This window comes from Corvus brachyrhynchos, unplaced genomic scaffold (genome assembly GCF_000691975.1).
Source record: "Corvus brachyrhynchos isolate BGI_N302 unplaced genomic scaffold, ASM69197v1 scaffold95, whole genome shotgun sequence".
Lineage (NCBI taxonomy): Eukaryota > Metazoa > Chordata > Aves > Passeriformes > Corvidae > Corvus > Corvus brachyrhynchos.
The window spans coordinates 83,709-88,885 of NW_008238347.1; the positions used below are offsets into that span (position 1 = coordinate 83,709).

Genomic DNA, 5,177 nt, shown 5'->3' on the forward strand with positions numbered 1-5,177 from the left:
GGAATATCCTTGCAGGAGTTCAAGGCAGAGCCTTCCCAGGCATGGAGTTCTCAGTCATGGAGAACGGTGCAATGAAAGGTGCTTTTGACTGACTGGGGAGAGAAGCTGATGTGCTCCAGCTACAGAAAGGAGGGGATAAAAATACCAGTAACCCCCAGGTTCACATACTTTAGAGGGACAATTTGTAATGAGGAAAAATACAGAGGGTGCAGTCCTCTGTCTCCCCACATAGTTTACAATAAATTATCCTTCTGCCCATGACCTGCTGGAGTTTGTCCATGACTGAAGGCACGTTTTCCCTGGGGATGGGTAATGAGCAGCTTCCTCAAGACCATTCCCATCACTCCAGATTTCAGGATGCCAAGGTGATTGCTTCATAAACACCACCTTGGGCTGCTGCTCCCACAGCAGGCTCTGCCTTCCCGTCCATGGCCATTCCCAGCTCCCAGCGCAGCAGCAGCAGCAGCACTCCCAGCAAAGCCCCTCAGCATTGCTTGGCAGGGTCACAGCTTCCCAAAATCCAGTGGAAAAGGACAAGCTGAGTGTCAGCTCCTCAAATCTGGGCTTCAGAGCTCAGGATGTGGGATGAGAAAGGAGGGTCCTCCTAATCCCACAGCGGGTGGGCAGGCCCTGGCACAGGGTGCCCAGAGCAGCTGGGGCTGCCCCTGGATCCCTGGCAGTGCCCAAGGCCAGGCTGGACATTGGGGCTTGGAGCAGCCTGGGACAGTGGGAGGTGTCCCTGCCCATGGCAGGGGTGGCACTGGATGGGCTTTAAGGTCCCCAAACCCTTGTGGGATTCTCTGATCCTGACAAGTGCAGCAGGCAGGGACTACTTGAGTGGAGACAAATCCTCACATACCTGGTCTGACTGTATCGTACCTGAGAAGACTGAATTTAAAAACAAAGCTTGTTCTTTTCCAGTCATGCTTGGGAACTCAGGTAAATGGAAACATTTTTGACTCCTAGATTATATTTTAGTTTGCTAAAACAGCGTAATCAGATTAGAAACATTTGGATTAAAGAAAAAAAAAAATTAGGGTTTCCCAAGGTGGGCTTTGACAAAACAATTTTTTTGTCATCTCTAATCAAAGGGATTGCAACCAGAATTAGCTGAATTAGGACATGCAGAGTGATTTAAGTTTACTACAAAGGCTCTGCCTCTAAGAAACAATAAAAATGGATTTTTGAAGCTTCACCCTTCATCTGAGCAATCCCTTATTTTCCATCTTCATCGTGTGTTGTGTGGTTTTCGTTTTGTCTCATTTTTGTTTCTGCTGGTTCTTCTGAGGCTGATGGCTGGGGTTTGAGGGGTTTTTTCCCCCTCCTTTTAAGAGTTAAATTGTGAAGCTTGGGGCATCAGGAATGTGTGTTGTTCTTCAAGGGCTGTATTATTCTTCTGTAGCCTTTTCAGGGAAGATTAAACTGTGGTTGAGCCATTCAGCCTCCTGTGGAGGGCAGACAGGGTCAGCAATTTCATCCTTGAAATATGTATTTAGGTTACAAACTCATTATGATAAAAGTGCTAATATTTCCCCCGAATACTTGCTTTTTGATATGTCATTTTCATTTCAGATTTGTCCTTTTCTTCATTTTTCTTCCTCCCTTTTTCCCCTTTCTCTTTTCCCTTTCTTATTTTTTTCCATGCTAGTTGTCTCTGAAATTGAACATATTTTCACCGAGTGAGGAATCTGCTGTGCCACAGTAACAGAATATGGATTAATGATACCCTAAGCCCTGTGCTTGTAGCAACACAAGCTTTCAGAAAATAAAAAAGCTTTAAACTCTTGAGTATGGATCTAATAATGGCTTTTCCACAAAGATCTATGAAAACACAGCTGAACTAGATTAAATGATGTACTTTTTCTTTTAGGGGCTGGGGTTTAGCTTGGCAGTTTTATTCACTGTGCTGTGGTTTCTGTTGGGAAATAACCCTGGAATCAATCAGGAGCTCTGGCTGGGGAGCGGCGCGGCTCTGACGCGGCACTTTGGGGGTGAGCCCACCCCTTCAGACATGGGATTAAAGTTGTTTGCTGTGGCCCAGCTCCTGCTTCCGCTCAGGATGGAGATAAAGCTCCCATTGATTTTTAGTGGCACCAGAGCTGGCCCACACCCCTCCCAAAGTGATGAATTTGCAGCTTGTTCCGCCGGCTCAGCTCCCGTCCCTTTGGCAGGACAGGGAGGATGAGCTTCCAGGGTGTCCTTACCAAATCAGTCCTACTGACCATGGAATAATGTACGGAATGGAACCTCTCACAGGTGCTGGAAGTTGTTTAGTCACCCTCTAAAATTCCCTGGAAGGAGGTTGTGGCAAGGTGGGGGTCGGTCTCTTCTTTGAGGGAACAAGTGACAGAACAAGAGGAAACGGCCTCAAGTTGTGCCCGGGAAGGAGATCAGGAAAAGTGTCTTCACTGAAGCATGGTTAAGCATTGGAAAAGGCTACCCAGGGCAATGGTGGAGTCACCATCCCTGGAATTGCTCGGACAGTGAGTAGATGTGGCACTTTGTGATCTGGTTTGGTGGCCCTGGTGTTTGCTCAAAGGTTGGATTCGATTTTGGGGGTCATTTCCAACCTTGATGTCTCTGATTTATACCCACACCTCCACAGTCATTAATCACCAAGGAAAGTTCTCTAAATCACCCCTGGAGAAGCTCCTCAGCTTGTTCTGCCCAGCCCTTGCAGCCCTTCTCCAGGATGTGCATTTGGAGATCTGTGTGTTCACATTCAGTTTCATTTGGTGGCTTCTGGTGCTGCTGATCTTCCACGCTGTCCCAAACTGGCAGCACTGGTGGAAGTGGGTTCAGAGGAAATGGGACAGTGCAAGGTTTCCCTTCTGTTTGTAATTCTCTGCTAAGTGATGTCCAAGCTTTTTTTGATCACAGTGGGATGAGCGAAAAAAAACTGATTTGTGAGCAGCTATAGGGGAGCATCTCTAATTAGAGATAACTTTGAATTTCTTTTACCTTGCTGAGGCTGCACTCTGTGTTTTACTGCCAAAGCTTTGAAACCAGGCATTTTTGCACGTCTCCAGGAGCACTGCAGGGAGTCAGCCTGGACACCCCAGTGCCCTCCACCCCAGGGGCCTCCAGGCTGTGTCTGCTCAATCACCACCTCCACCAGCAGCAGCTGAATGATCCCGATGATGGGACCAAGCCTCTCCCAACAGATAACGCCCCTCTTCTCCCATGGAGCCATCCCCTAGGCTCATAGATGAAATATTCTCTCCCTGCTGTGATGACTCAATTTGGCCCTAAACTCCTCAGCAGGATTTGCAGTTTAACCTGAAAATTCACAAAGATGTGGCTAGCTGCAGGATGCTGGTTTGGAAATAAACCCTCTGGGAGTGGGTGAGGAGCTGTGCAGGAGCCATTGCCTGTCTCCTCAACACCACTGTTTGTCACATGCTGCTGATTTCCAAATGGGTATCCAAAGAGGAAAATCAAGTTTGAATCAGTGCTGGTTTTCAGTCATATCATTGTTTTGACCCCTGTTGTTACAAAAACTGCCTGAAAGCAATGTCTGTGAAACTGTTAGAGAAATGTTAGAGAAAGCTGTTAGAGAAATGGGATCTGCTTTTCAGGGTTTTTTTTTGTTGTGGGAGCCCATGAGGGGAGGATGGCTGATGTCTTTCCCTCTGCTCTGTGCTCAGAGGCCTCTCTGAAATCACCTTTCCAACCCATGGACATTTTCCAGGAAGGAGTTTCCTTTAAATCTCAAACTTAAACCTCCATGCTAATGCTGTGGATGTTTTCTTCAGTTTCTGCAGGCCAAAATGATACTGAGATGTCCAAGGGGCTGAGGGACCAATTTTAGAACAGAATTAGGCCCCAGGAGAGTGGGGGATAAGAGGTGTGAGGTGTCCTGTGAGGATGCTGGAGCAGGGGTGGAGCATCACTGTGCTGCCTCAGGAGGTTAAAAGGAAGGGGAAAAGTCTCCTTGTTCTCTTCCTCCTCCTCCTCCTCCTCCTCATGCAGGTGGCCCGAGACAGGTGAAATTTTCTTTGTGGAATTGAGCCTGAACTGTTTCAATGTGTCCTCGGTGCCTGAGGGACAGGGTTGGAGGTTGGCTGCCTTCTACCCCCTAACCAGGGGAGCATCCTCCACCTCGCCTTTTGTACCTTTCCCTTTGGATTATTCATGAGGGGTGATCCTTGTGGGCCCCTTCCTGCTCAGGATATTCTGATTCAATCATAGAAACCCTTAACTTTCTTCTTTGTTACCGTGAACATCCTCTGAAGCGAAGGGAATCACACAGCTGTTTCTAAAAACTGGTCCCCACACACATTTTATTGAAAGAATTCATTTTATAAAAGGGTTTTTTTTTTCCAAAATAATTGTTAAACATGAATTAGCAGCTAGGACCCAGCACTGCACAGAGCAAAGAGTGGCAGAAAATCCAGTAATAATGTGGTTGCAGTGAGAATACTTTGGGGCTTTGACCTACCATCTCAAAATAATTTCATTGTGGTGGTAGAAAGAGAAAATTACTCCCAACATCCTACTGGAAAGGGTTTTTTTCAATATTCCCATTGCTGGGGTGTTTCCTGTTATATCTTTTACACGAGTAAATCCCATAATTTTCACTGTTAGTTGCTAAGAAACGCATTGTAATGGCTGCTCAAAGTCTTTACTGGTGAACCCTCATTGCCCTCGAGTGCATTCATTTTATCTTTTGGAGATTAATTGGCAAGGAAGTCACTCTTTCAAGAACAATTCATAATGAAAACACTGGGGGGGGGCAGCTCTGCTGAATTCCAAACAAACCAACCAACGATCCCAGGGATTGATCCGTGCATTCAGCCCACAAATGGAAGCATTTCCACAGGGATATCTAAAGTCTGAGGGTTGATGGGAGCTGATGTGTTTTAAACCTTCTGGAAATACAGGAGCAGAGGGTTTGGGCTGGAAATACAGGAGCCAGAGGGTTTGGGCTGGTTTTTCAGGAGGCAGCTGGGATTGGTGTGCCTGGCTCTGCTCGTCCTCCTTGGGAGGTTTATTTCTCCAAGGTTTTACCTCTGAGGAGCAGAAGCCCAGCCCTGCACATTTTCCTGGCTCCTCCCTCATTCTGGAGCTTTCCTGTGGAGGAAAAGATCCCTGTGGAGTACAGGGGGTGGGAATTTTCAGCATTCTGGGTGGGATCTGCTCACCTGCACTAAGAAGAGGAAGCGCCCACGCCTGCC

General features: G+C 47.1%; 1 protein-coding gene across 3 annotated transcripts in view; it reads left to right on the plus strand.

The window, feature by feature from the left end:
* Window positions 1–5,177, plus strand: part of CNTN4 (contactin 4) — a 176,508-nt gene that overhangs the window by 79,443 nt on the left and 91,888 nt on the right. The gene's annotated exons all lie outside the window — the stretch shown is intronic.